We start from the raw sequence: 15,749 nt of genomic DNA on the forward strand, positions 1-15,749 counted from the left end.
ACAAATCCGAATGTTTTTAATATATAGAGTCCATGCACAATTCACGTGGGCCTGCCTACTATAATTTCTACTCTGAAATGCTACAGTGAGTTTGTTATAATAGCTATATGATAAAAAAGTTCGGACACAGCCTTTTCGTAAGATTGGCTCATTGATGGATTTGGAGGAGGTCCAATGCAATAAACACGCAGCAACAGTTGTGATTTACAAGTTGCAGGACACAAGTTTCCCACAATCTTATGGAGCTACGTCTGATTACATATGCGTAGCTTTAGTTAGTGCCTTAAGCACTAGATAAGAAAACGTCGATTTTAAGTTTGTTAGATCACTACGCACTGCAATAAAATACCATTAAATATTATGGTGATTGGTACTTTCAATTAATGATATAAATAGCTTCATATTAAGCTATGCCTCCTAAAAATTTGAATTCGATAGATTTGTTGGCTTTAATGGGCATATATTCTTTGCAGGACACCATTTATCAGTTAAAGTAATTATATAGACACTCAAAATATCTATATTTTTGCTCATGCGTAGAAATAAAACATCGACGCTTCAAGGTAATTAACTGTCAAGCATGCTTACAAACATATTATTCAATATTAGAGTGATTGTTTGAAATAAAATACAGGAAATTTATAAGAAACGGGTTAAGCATAACCAATTGAAGCCATTTACTGTATCCTGTCAAGTATACGTTTTATTCAATTTTGCATAAAAAACCTTTGGGGAAAACAACGTCTATTTGGACAATAAACATCTTTCCGTAATTTGATCAGCAATTAATGCGTCGTAACAATGTGCACATGTTGCTAATTGTTAGTAAAAAATTACGTAAACAATAGTCATGGTTTGATCCTTTTTTTATATTCAATTTTCACCCGAAACAAGACACAGTGCTACTTAAAAATAGGGGGCTACTATCGGGGGCATAATTTGGGGGGACATTATGAAGGGAGATGAGTACCAAGATGGGTGTTCACATTACACTTGAACTTCTGCATATCAGTACTGTTGGGAAAACAGAATACTGAAAGGGAGTTCCGAAGACTTGCAGCCCTGGGGAAGAAACAATTGGAGTAAAATGCTTTCCTACACCTAGGGATCTCTACTGCAAAGGGGTGGGACTTAGTTGCGTGTCGGGTTTGTCGGGGGTAGTCACGTCGAGGAGGCGCAAGTGCTTAGAGTTCGTCAGAGCACTTACCATCAAAGCACTTGTGGAACAGGCAAAGGGGTGCAACATTTCGTCGATGGGACAGAGGGTGAAGCCTGGTTGACAGTTCAGGACCTATCAGGTTGGCGACTCTCTTTTAACCATGTCCAGGAGTGAGAGACACGCAGCAGATGCACCAGCCAAAATGTGCAAAAAACAGCATTCCATACCTGGGCGAATGGTGGTCTTAAAACGTACAGGACACTTTCAGGTGTAAGTAATTTTCAAGCATGGTAAAGAGACCCCATATTTTTACAGCAGTCTTTGCAATGCTGTCAATGTATCTATTTCAGTTAATGTTCCCTGTAAAGTTAGGCAGAGTAGTTGAAAAGGAGTACTTTCAGGCAATGTCTCGTTGGGCATTGCTATTAGTGGCAGAGAAGGTTTCTTGCAGTTATTGAAGGAAACAAGCTTAGTCTTTGCAGCATTGAATGTGATCATCCATTTTTGCCCCATTCGACTACAGATTGGAGGTCATCCTCTAGTGTGTCTTCCATTTGCTTAGATATGTGTTCATTTGTTTTCCCGTCATGCCTGTTATAAAGAGTGGTGTCATCAGCAAATATACCCATCAACGAAACACTTGTATCAGGGAGGTGATTTATGAATATCAGGAATACTAAAGGTCCAATGAAGGCCCCTGGGGTACTAACGCATTTATATCATATTTTTAGATGTACGACCGTCGAGGACAACTTGGAGTTTTCTCTTACTTAAGAAGAATTTAATTACATTATGTATTCTTCCAGTGACACCATATGCTCTAATTTTACTTAGAAGGCAATCATACCATAACCTCTCAAAGACATAATATATCAAGGGCTACCACTGTACCCTCTCTTATTTTGTCCAGTGAACCGTATATATGTTCAGAGACTAAAGTTAAGATATCTGCTGATGAACGGCCTTGCCTGAATCCATATTGTTTGTCGATCAGGAGTTTAGCAGCTGTTAGATGTTGGAATAGGGCTTGATTAATTAAGGACAAATATTTTGACGAAAAGCGGGAGGAAGCTAATGGAGCGATATTAGTGGGGCAGTTCTTTGACCAGAATTCTTGAAGACAGGTACCATAGAAGCAGTTTTCCAGTAGTCGGGAAACAAGATTCGTTAAGATTGATTGTAAAGTTTGGAGAAAACTGGAGCAACCTTAGCAGGGCATGAGATTTGGTTCACATGCTTTTTAGATAACTAGGTTTTTTATGATTCCATGTACCTGAGAAGGGTGACTTTCAAATCGGCTAGTGTTGCTTCTGTCCGCAAAGGAAAGTCGGGGAGGGAGTGGTGTGGCAGGTCTACTGTGGAGTTTGAGGCAAACCGACTGGCAAGCAGGTTAGCCTTGTTGGTTGCTGTGCAAGCAACCTCATGCTTGTTTGATAGTGGAGGAATCGTTCCTAATCACGGGTTCCTAATTTCTGTGCTTTAGTGCGTTTTCTGGTAGTTTCAGTGTAATCTGTCTTAGTTGTCGCTATTACTCCTTTACAATTATTTCTAGCTTCTATATACTTATGTCTGTTTGAACTGGACTAAAGTCGGTTAGATCTGTGGAACGTATACTGCCTTTGAGCAATGGCAGCTGCACAAGCAGAAGTAAACTATTGGAGAGAGCGGGGTTTGCTATAGAATTTCCGTGAGGGAACATGTGCTTCAATTGCAGTTTTGAACCATTCAGTGGTATCATTTGCTCACTCTTCCGCTGGAAGAGAACAGATATTTCCTCATGGGGCATCTCTGATGAGTTCTCTGAGGCTTCCCAATCAGACTTTTTTGTAATGCCTCGTTGTTTGGAGTAGTGGGTCTTCAGTTTAAGGCCGAGAATTTAGAGTGATTTCTACCATTATCAATACGGGATCAGCATTCCCGAGTGGGCTGCTGGAATTTGTTGTATAATAATCGGGAACTTTTGTCAGAAATAGATCTAGAATGAGGCATGTTAATCTTGCTGGTCTGGGAAACGTGTCGAAAATATAGTCGTCTGAGATAGGGAATGGGATATAGAGAAACTATGTGTTGTGCTAATAGCAAAATCAGTGTAATTAGATAATTTAAGCCGGTTACTGTGGAGGACATTGAAGTAACCAAATGCATGTGATTGGCGCTAGTAACGAGAAAGAGTGACAATATCTATGCTGCCCGATACTTTGTTTATAAGGGCAGAGTCCTGTAGCAGTAGGGGAAAAGTAGTTAATATTGTGTTGCATATTTAGTCTTAGATTTAAATAATGTATATAAAATGGAAATATTATTATTTTACTACGTTCTAGTATAACCAGAGTTCGTATCGGGCAGAACATTCCCTACCTTATATAAACTATATAATACATTCACATTTAAAAAGCATTCGTTTCAAATTAAATAGTGTCTGTATAAGCTCTGTATTTTAATTGAAGATATTTAATGATACAACTCATTAAGTTGCTTATACTCAAAAGCGAATCATGGCAAAAGACAAAATTAAAACAAAATGCATTAAATGGATATGCTTTTGTATGTATGGAAGTGGTAAAGATATGCCCTATTTTATGGAATTAACATTATTAGTATAATTAGTTTTATTCATCTGTTATTTTCATTATCTAGAATTATACTTTAATCTGTTTAATTTATTATATACGCTTTACATTCAGAGCTTTATTAAGAAAAATTAAACCAACATATTTAGTATTGATAATGCATTGTTTGTCTATTACGTTTAACTTTCAATAATTATTATGAAATTAAAATCAGTGCTTTGTAGTTACATCAAATGCACTCTATTTTTATTCTTGTTTAATTATCCAGTATAAATATAAAAAATAAATGTATGTAAATGTGTGTATATATTGGTATCGGTATATATATATATATATATATATATATATATATATATATATATATATATATATGTGTGTGTGTGTGTGTATATGTATATATATACGTGTGTGTGGGGGTGTTTGTCTGTAAACTTTAAAAGTTAAATGTGTACCTTGCTTAATACATGTCTGAAGACTATAGATTAGATTAAATGTCAATATATATATATATATCATATTAAAATCTTTTCATTAAACATGTCTTATTTTTTTAAATACTTCAAAGTAAATTAGTATTACGCGAGTACTTAAAAGCGATATTATTTTCTTTGCAAAAACACCATGAAATTGAGATCTGCTTGAATTTAAAATAAACTTTTATAAACTAATCTTTGAAGGTCTTTGCATAAAACTAGAGGCATATAAATATGGAACATATGACTTACATATAAAAACTATGTTTAATATATTTAATGTTAATGTAATTTGTTTAAGAGTGGGACACGCACATATAATCTCATATATATATATATATATATATATATATATATATATATATGTACTTATTACCAGTTTGATATATATATATATATATATATATTTAGTTTACTCCCAAAAATTAATATACGAAAGTATAGATTCATGCGTAAACGTTAAGTATTTACTTCAAACGTGCTCAATACGTAGGTAGAGCTAGTTAGTAAGTTATAAAATGTATATGGCGATTGAGCTACACTTAATAATCCGCATTTCATACACTCTAGGATTCTTCAGGCGCAGAAGCCTAAAGAATCCGAGACTGGATATATATATATATATATATATATATATATATATATATATATATATATATATGCTTGCTGTACATATTTGAAAGTTTTATTTTTGTTTTTGTGTACGTAACGTTACCCACAAACACGCACATCCTTATACAGAGACATGGTTTCACATACTTGAAACGGTTGGTATATATTACATTGAACCATTGGAATGTTTAGTTTAAAACATTAATCTATTTAACATTGCATTTATTCATTTTAATCTAATCATATTAGATTTGACAGGATTTATGCATGCAGCACGGGACTACCTCCACCGAATACATTATGTGCACGCCATAGAGTATCGAATTATTTTAAGGTAAATACCATCTAAATATTTTTAATGAAATATATATATATATATATATATATATATATATATGTATGTATGTATGTATTTTAGAAGATGTATATTCTGCTTGTTTCACCCACTTAAAAACACATTTTATTATGCATCCCTTATACCATTGTTAACGTGCAAGATGCATTTTTGTTAGTCCCTCGTGGCTATATGTAATGCCTTATTAGAATTCTTTTAAATAATATCTGCAATTGAAATCTTTTGCTTCAAGCTCTTCACACATTTTCTGAAAATGTATACGCAATTCAATATCACACAGTTTATTTAAATATTTTTTTATATCATGTAAAATGCAGTATGTAAAACCGCTCATTATTTTATATGTAAAACATTTAAAAAATAACACATTAATAACCACTTTTTCCGTTTTTTTCTACGAACGTCCTTGATTAGGTGATGTTATCCCGATACCGCCATAACATTGCACAGCTATAAATAAAAAAAAGATATGGGAATGTCCTAAAAATCTTACAAATCAGTATTTTCAATGATTTAAGAAAACGTGTTTTGTAAACAAATTTAACTTCAACATTAAATTTACTATGTTAGTTTCAGCTATAATCAATTTCAAAGTACTTTGTTTTTCAATATAAAAATAACGTGGGATAGAAAAAGTTTTAATATTTTACATTGGAATGTATTCATACATATATAAAGAGGCAATCAGTAATTTATCTTTAGTTTCTCTTGGTAGCTAATAAGCCCAACCGCGTAAGAACATCGAATGTGTCATGCACCAAAAAAGATAAGGATTAAATATATATGAAATATAAGTAGTGTCGTGCACCGACACATGTATTTCACCGACATTTATATTCATAGTATTCGATTCCGGAATGCTGCGATGATATGACTAGAAAAGTATTTGATGTGTTTTCAGGTATTTGGATAAGGTCTTAGGTCATAACCGCGTAGAAGTATTCATTAATTGTAAGACACAATGTTTTTTTTACGATCCTACGAAATAGCAAGCGGTTCATTCTGTACATGTAATCGTTCCTAATTGTCATCATACAATATAAATAAACGACGATTTAACTTTTGTTCAAATATATATGCACGGCAATAAATTCCAGTTAACATTACCATGGATGTAATTCGAATGAATATAATAGTTATGAGATATCTAAAAAATGGCTCGCACACATGAGTTAAAAAATGAAAATGTATCAGGTAACTCATGTTTCCTATTACTATTTTAGAAATAGCGTATTTAATAATAAAGCAATTCAGATATGCCACTATCTACGTTGCAACATGATGCTTTGTTGCAAACATCTAAATGCCCCTAGATTGTTCGACAAACAGCTACCGATTAGACGATATATTTTCATAAACTTTAATATGTTTTGAAACAAAGTTGTACATCAATAAGAACTGAAAAACACACTTTCCTTAAACATTTAGATAAAAGGAGTTTAATGTAACATGCATAAAATATTACTAAACATTGCAACATATATATCTGTGGTGCCAATGGAAAGAAATTTATTTGAGGAAAAGTGCTACTCACTGATCAAATAAATGTGCCCCCATGACATCATTCTCAAACTGAAAATAAAAACATAGTTATCACGCATTATTGCAAAAGTACGGCATTTTCATAAAACATTTAAAATAGAAAGAACGAATGCGGGATCGAAACAAATGTTCGGTTTTCTATAGTTTTTTTGTAAGATTGATAAACTACGTATTGCCCACTATAAAATTTTGTTAGACCTATCTGTTTTTTTTTACCATTCTAAGTGTAACTTACATTAATATCCTACTTAACTATTTATAATGTAAACTTCTGATGTAAGATTATTTCGGAATACGATGTAAAAAAATAGATGATATTTAAAACAGTGCAATTAAGTGGCGACTGCTTCTTGGAATTCTACCGGATCGGAGTGAATCAAATTTATTGTTTTTTAAGCTGATTTAGATGTTACTGAATTTAATTTAAAAATAATGGCCGAGAGACTTTCTGCTTATATTCGAATGATTTCTTTCGTGCTGAGCATTCATTGGTTGATTTCAGTCTCGTGGCGGTTTTTTTGGATTGCAAATGTCGACTTTTATAGGCTTTCGGGTATGCTAACAACGAATATTACCGTTTAATTTGAAATTGATACTTCGTTTACCATATATATATATATATATATATATATATATATATATATATAATATAAAACGTAACTCTTATGTCATCCCTGGTAGCTATTTTCTTTCATCACTGAGTATATTGTAATGAGTATTCGTGGAATTGAAGCAGATGACAAAGCAAATATATTTAACCCCTTATATTGTAAAAACTGTTTGCTCTTTACATAGGGGGCATGGGTCGTTCATAACATAAGAGGTGGGGTGCTTATTCTGAACTGCGTTCTTTACATGGGGAGATTTTTGGTTTTATTCCGAAAGCGTTCTTTCCAGGGAAAGATCAGAGTGTTATACCGATAGCCGTTTTAAAGTGCAATGTTCAGTGTTTATTCCCAAAACCGTTACACGTGCATATTAATAATTCCTCGGTTGTGAAAAAATGGCTGCCAGAGATTAATTAGATTTACATTTATTTATTTTTTTAATCGGATAATCGACTTTTCTGCTCCAGATTTTACTTTAATATTCGTTGTCAGCATAGCTGAAAACCTATAAACGTCGACATTAATTCTTATTAATATTTTAATTTAGTAAGCCTGCAGGATAAATATCTAAAAGCAAAACACACACATCAAAATCCTTAGACTATTTGTTTATAATTAATATTTTTATCTAATGAATACAAATTAAAATATATAAGATGTTTTTACAACAAAGAAAAATGAAAAGTATTTATAGAAACAGAGGGCACACATTTAAAGTAAAAGAAAAAGTTTTTATGATAAAATAAAATCATCTAAAGGGAAAAGGAGTTATAAATTTATTTAAAGAAAAATAGCATTATTTTAAATAAGGCTACACTATGAATATATTCTTCACAATCCTCAGCATTAATTACGCATTACTTGAAAAATAATGAAAAAAGGGAAGTAAAAGGAACCTGGCAATATTTCTTCTATCAAAACTTGATATAGAATCCGTTTCCTGCCGTGAAAGATTTTCTTAAGAAAATATGAGTTTTTTTCAATTGAATTTTGTCTTCATCAGTAAGGAATTTCCGGAAAAATATAATTGTCAACAAATATTCATCGTCTTAAGATATAGTAAGAAATAAAAAGAAACGTATTATTTCACAAGCATGTGAATAAATATTTCTATTCTGTCTACGGTAAAACCCGTACGAATATAAATATATTGAACATCATGCAGATATTCGCATTTATAAATACAAAAAAAACATGATGGTAAAAGTTAAAAAATATAATAACTTGGTCAGCTAGAATTGAAACCAAATAATCTAGTATGTTATCAAGAGCAACATAGAAAAAACTACATATTATAAGACTTGAACAAATGAATTTATGTGAGCATGCACAGAAAGAAGTAAATAGATTTACGCAAGGGGAAGTGATTATTTCGCATTTAAATTTACGGATATATTTCCGTGTAGGGCGATTTATCAATCCAAGCAAAGATTTTACGCGTTATAAACCATCTTAGCTGTATAATTATTATTTACTTCTGATTTCAGTGTTATGAGATCAGTAGTTAAAGAGACTATCAGTAAAATATTTACACAGACATACATCTACTGTGTTTATTTATATAGTTATGCTACAATTACAGATTAAAATAATATTTACTTTTTGAGAATAACATTTGATAGGTGATAATAGATTATGTTTTGTCTTTATAGAGCAATCCTAACGTACCTTATTATTTTACTCATCGTAGATACAACAACGAATACGAGATTTATTTTTCTCATAATCGTATATTTATAAAATATAAACGTTTTGGCCATCGTGTTTACTCACTATTAGTTCTCTAATTAAAAACACCTTTTTCGTAAAATTAACCAGCATTTTCCATTTTAATTTGAAAAAAAAATGTACGAATTTTATCATTACACAGTTAAAACGTTTTTTTTTAATAATTTACTTCAGAATTTTAGTGAGACAATAATAGTCCAATCCGGATAACTAAACTGAATTTTGATTTTTAAGTTAGTGAGTTATTAGAAGCATTATATAATGAAACCATGGTATTTGAAACGTATGCGTATGGTTGTTTCGTATATTTCATTATGTAACTGAATGAAATAAATCAAGTGCGCTTTGGTGAATATATAGTTATGATAAAACACTCTGCAAATTCTATTTCTACCGAAAATGCAAACATGTCATTAAACATATCATTACATTTTCTTTTATTTGCAATGATTTATAGTTAGAGGGGTCTAATTTTTTTCATTAAGTTCTTATTGTTGACATCATCATAAACAACTATTATCACCAGGATTAAGTAAACTAAAGTCATATTTAAAAATCGTATCTTTTTCTTAGTAAATAAAAGCGTTTCTATGGTTGCGTTCGACGCAGAGAATATCTTCCATAAAAATATCAAATTTAAACAAGTTTTCTCATGTGCAAATGTAATCGGCCCTAAATTTAATCGTAATTTCAAAATATTAAATTATATAATATTAAACTTGAACTCCCATTCATAAGAACGTTAATATCGCTATTGAATTACTACTATGCGTTCTACTAGTTCTACTACTACTATTTATATTACCACTACCGCTAATAATAATACTAATAACGGTTACATTGTTGTTAAAATAAATTTAGCAATTTGATCCTGTGTAATTTAAACATTAAGATTTGAACTGCAAATTGACAAACAATTTACAACCAAAAGAAAAATACAAGGAACTATTTTCGAATAACTTTATTTTTCACCCGTACCGATCATTATTTGCACGATGAAAATTAACAATGCACAAAGGAAATGCAAAACTACAAAGGGCGCGCAATAAGTAATGCCCCTGACACACTTCCCACTAGAAGTAGAGCAACGAAACTTGGCATAGTTATTAGTCTTTCTCTGCCTGGGAACCACCCACAGTTAGACATTTCTCCCATCGCTTGATGCAACCCTGGAAACCGTTTTTTGTAGAACACGCCAGGTTTGTCCTCCAGCCACGACGTGACTTCAGAAATCAAGGCTGCATCATCTGGGAAACGCTTTCCTTTCAAAAACAACTTCATGGCTGGAAGGAGGATAAAGTCAGAGGGTGCAAGACAAGGAAAGTAGGGAGAATGGGGAGGATTTCATAACCACATGCCTGTACTTCTGATCTGGCGACATGCGAGTTGTGGACCGGAGCGTCGTCCTGCAGGAGGAGGATACCTTTACTGATCTGGACCCGCATCTTGATTTTGAGAGCTTCCCTTAATTTCCTCAAAAGTGAAGAATAATAGGCTCCTGTAATTGTGGTCCCGGAAAATCTGTCATCACTACTACGTCCTTGTCCCAAAAGACTGTGAGCATGACCTAGCCAGCGGAGGGCTGCACCCTTGCCTTCTTTGGAGGTTCCGAGTCCAAGTGCTTCCGCTGCATTGACTGGGCTTTGGTCGCTGGACCATAGTGATCGACCCACGTTTCATCCTGTGTAATCAGTCTTTGAAAAAAAATTGACTCATCTTCTTGGCACATCTCCAAATTCATCCTTGAGCACTCGATGCGTTCTCACTTCTGGAATAGTGTGAGCAACCTGGGAATCCATCTTGCAGACACCTTATGCATATACAAATGACCATGAATGATAGTTTCCACAGACCCTTTACTATTCTTGACATCTTGGACTATTTGGCGAATAGTAATGCGCCGATCTTCCAAAATGGCAGCCTATACTTTACGGACAGATGCCTCATCAATGGCAGAAGGAGGGGCGACCAGGTCTGGGAGCTGTTTTCACAAATTTTCGGACATGTTTGAGTTCAGGATGCCAACGTTTTACAAGGTCATATGATGGGGCATTATCACCATAAGTTACTTTTATTTCATCAAAAGTCTCCTGTGGTGTGTGTTCTTTCAAATACAAAAACCGGATCACTGCTCGACATTCAACAGGCCCCATTTTAAACCAGACCCAGTTCAAACACCTGTAAAACAGAAACCACACTTAGTTCAGAGCTGTAATTTGCCACATAACCCGCAGAGATATAACTCATTGCACATGCAAAATTTCTGTTAGATCAGACAACTGGAAGTGGGTAGGGACATTACTTATTGCACACCCCTAGTAGGTACCATTTTATTAATACATACAAACAAATTAGTCACTTAATATAGAGCGGGTTACAACTTAAAAAAAAAACAGAAAAGAAGGGCACTAATACACATACCACGAATCTTCTGACAGTATATTCGAGTTGAATTTGGAATAAGAACGTAGGAACTTGGAGGTAGCGGAATAAATGAGCATATTCAAGAAAACCTAGATAAGGATGCTATGTGAAGATGGCACCTTGAAATGCTATACCTTTTTAAAATTAAAGAGAATGTTGAGAAAAAAATCCTAAGAAGATACAGAAAACACATAGATAAATTTTACAATCAGGAAACTGTCAAAATGATAAAGTAATATGTAATATCCTTAATAATATATATTAGACCGTTAATAAAAAAGCAGGGTTGCGGAGTCGGAGGTTTTAGCTGGAGTCGGAGTCGGAGTTAGAGTCGGATTTCTAAAAGCACAAGGAGTCGGATTCGGAGTCTTAATTTTTTATCCGACTCTGACTCCTTAAGCCCAATGCATTTACATTGTAACCTAGTTTTCCAGATTGGTTTTACCTGTTTTCTTATTACATTTTCTAACCAAACAAGGCACATTACCACTTTGATGTAGGGGGCTACTATCAGGGACAAAGTTTCAGGGGTACTATGTAGGGAGTTTAGCAGCAATATGTCTATTTATATTACACTTGAACTTCTGCATGTCAGTACATATGGGAAGCAGGAATCCGGAAGATAATTCCAAAGTCTAGCAGTTCTGGGGATGAAGCTATTAGAGTAGAATACTTTTTACATGTGGAGATCTCTACTGTCTAGGGTTGACAATTCGCTTCTTGTCGAGGGGATACAAGATCTTGTAGTTCGTCAGAGCATCCACCATTCAAATACTTGTAAAACAAGCAGAGCGATTCAGCATTTCGTCGATAGGGCAGGGGATGAAGCTCAGATAACAGTTCAGGATCTATCAGGTGTGTGTCTTTCTTTTAAACACTGTCCAGAGAGACTAGTAGCAGATGCACTAGCCAAATGTGAGAGCAGTACTCGATACATGGTCGAATCGTGACCTTATAGAGGTACATCCTACTTTCAGGAGTAAGTAACTTTCTAGCAGCAGCCTTGGCAATGATATAAATGTATTTATTCCAATTCATGTTCCCTGTGAATGTTAAGTCGAGGAAGGTTAAGAAAACATCAAATATGGTTTGCAGATTAGTGACTAGTTGCAAAATTATAGTATAAGGGTAAAGGTACGCTTCGAAATGTTTTTAGGTGAAAGTTTTCAAGTAAATATAATCAACAATACTTTATATCATCTAATGAAAGAAATATATAGTTGTTAGTTAATATAGATCACTTATAATCTGGGTACACACTGTGGCTATTAGTTATCTATTTTCTTGATATTCTTTAGAGTATAAATATAGGTTAAGCTAATGCATCCCTTAGAAATAGATCGATTTTGATATCGATTTTGAAAAGGTCAGCCTACTAAATTAGGACTGGAAGCTAAACCCTCCTCCCAAGATACGTGCAAAGTATGAGATTTTATATCAGCTTGAGGAGAAGAACAATTGGTTTCTTGTCCAGTTGAAACAAGACAGATGATATACCGTATAGCATTAATATGAAATATAGATATACAGGGATTTGAGGAGGATTTAAGAGTATAAGGATGCTTTATGTTTATCATGCAAAACAGACAGGAAGGCGTCTTGTGGGCAATTCATTTTCCCTTTAAAGCAGGCATTTAAATATAATATTTGTGCCAGTTCTTTTAGTAACACACATCAGTAACAATATATATGTGGCCAGTATATGCCTTATATTAAAACATTACACTTAATCATAGAATGATATGTTATGATTTCCAAAAAGACGGAAGCAGTATACGTAAATAAGACACAGGGAAAGGTTTTGTGAATAAGCAATAATTTAATAGCTTCCTAAGCAGTGGTTTGCACAATTTAGCAGTTTTTGTATGGTTTTGCGTTTATTTTTGGAGATATCTCATATTTTGTACTCTAATGCTTCTACGTCATATAGATATTTCGATCTTTCTGATCACTGCAAATCCTGTCTGGATAGCGGTTTTCGTTGTGCTTGTAATGTCACACAGGATCAATAAAAATTCTGTCTTTGAGTGGGATCACTGTGGATTATATTGGATAACAATCGGATTGTAATCTGAAAGTTATCCAGTTACGTAGTCAAATGTAATTGTGCCATTGGATTATTCAGGGATCGATCTGGAATTACAATCTTATCTCACCCACCCCCCAAAATAACCGGCATTAATCAATAAGAAGCAAACCATGGCACTATGCCCTTTTATAGCTTTTTTCTTTTTTTACATAGGAGTCACCACTTATCAAGACCCAAAAGTTACTCGAGGATAATGGTTAATGGGTGTACATAAGTCAATGGCAAAATATACTAGTAATTGTTAGTAGGCGATGACTCATCAAGAATGTATGTATGTTTGACTTGAATATGATCAAATTGTTGTCAGCTGGAAAACAGGCAAATGGAAGAGTGTTTTTGTTAATGGAATTTACGTTAAGGATTAGGCACAGAAAAAGAGTGGGGGCATTATTCATAGTGGTTTCAGAAGACGAGTGTTTTTCATGAAAGTTTAGCGAGGGGGGACCATAGATTGGAGCTCAGCCAACCACCTGCCATGAAAATAGAGATAGAGTAAAGACAGGCTCGTAACGTCTATTCTGTGTGAAAGAGGTTACAGAGAAGAGAAAAGGCCCCCCACCAGCTTACGAAGTCTATTTTGAACTTTGTCGAAACATGATTATAGTTTTCCAGCGGCTCCTTCCCAGATGTGGAAACAGTACTCCATCTATGGATGTACCTGACTCTTACTTAGGTAGAAAATTGAATGAGCAGTGAGATAACTTCTGGGCCGCTAGAAGGATCCCAGTTTTCCAGACCAGAAGCTTGTCAAAACATGGAGTCTCCCCAAGATGAGAACTATTAATTTAAATGGATGCCAGATAGGAGATCAGAGCGTTGGTGATATAAAGATGGAAGCTTGGTTTTAGATGCATTAAAATTAATCAGCCGCTTCTTTATCAATTTCACCACATGATCCAGATCAGAGAAGATAGAATCAGAGAGAACTTGGTCATTTACGGCCGTTGATGTGTTGAATTATATGGTAATGTCATCAATATAAGTGTCTTCAAACGAACTTAGGATGTGATTTGGAAAATCATTGATGTAGATAAGTAAGAGAGTTTGGCCCAAGATGGGTGTGTATCTGGAGATGTTGTGAAGTTGGCCTAAATGGCATACCTTATCAAAGGTATTCGATATGTCAAGAGCAAGTGTCCTAAAAAGGAAGCCTCCGTTGAGAGATTTGCTAATCCTATGAGATATAACCGTTACGACATCTGTGTAGATCTAGCTGAAAGGAAACCATATTGTATGTCAATAAGAAGGTTATTCTTGCTAAGATGGTTAACTAGTTCTCTATTTAACACGGGTTCCAGCAACTTACTCATGACGCACGGGAGATTTATTGGTCTGTACTGAGAGGAAGATGAGCGATCATCTGAATTTCTAAATACAGAACATAGTGGTGAGGTTTTCCAGTGTGTTGGGAAGCACTTCTCTTTCACACAACGTTTAAACAGTTTTGTAAGTATGGGACATATTTCTTGTTAACGCCTTTTCAACACTATAATTGAAATGCCATCAGTGTAAGTTGCTTGACTGGAATCAAGTTTTTCGATTAGCTTGGCAACATCACGCACAGATATCTGTATGTCGTATAGTGTGTGTTCTAATAAAAGAGGAAATACGAGGGGGCGAATGCATTATTAGCATAGTGGCATAAGTTGCAAGTTCCTGGCAAAGAGTTTGATATTGTCGGATGTTGACGAGATTATCTCGGGTCCATTGATGATGGTTGGGATGGAGCACATGATTCTGTTCCGGATCCTCTTTGCTAATTGCCAAAACTGGTAGTAAGCAAACCGCTGATTAGCTACTTTGGACTAAACGGACTCAGCATATAACTCTCTCGCATTCTTTATTACTCTTTTACAGTGATTGCTGGCAGTCCTAGAATCAGCTTTAGTCCCAGTACATCTTCATGTTTTGTTTTGGTCCTCTTTCCATGAAGGTAATATTATCATTTTAATAATTTCTTCTCTGTATAATATGTGTCTTTACTTCCATCTTCTGAAAAGAAAGTTTGACTTTGAAATGCCATGGCCTAAAGAGGTTTCCCTATCCCTTTTGAACTGAAGGAATAATAAAATTTAATTGTAATGTTTATCCCTTTCATATTTCAACTTATTCTATAAACTTAGTTCCTGTTTTTATAGTGTATTTTAACGCACATTTAAAACTCCCAGTCTAACCTGAATTAATTTTAA

This window comes from Euprymna scolopes, chromosome 27 (assembly GCF_053919585.1).
Source record: "Euprymna scolopes isolate OS-2025 chromosome 27, ASM5391958v1, whole genome shotgun sequence".
Classification (NCBI taxonomy): Eukaryota; Metazoa; Mollusca; class Cephalopoda; order Sepiida; family Sepiolidae; genus Euprymna; species Euprymna scolopes.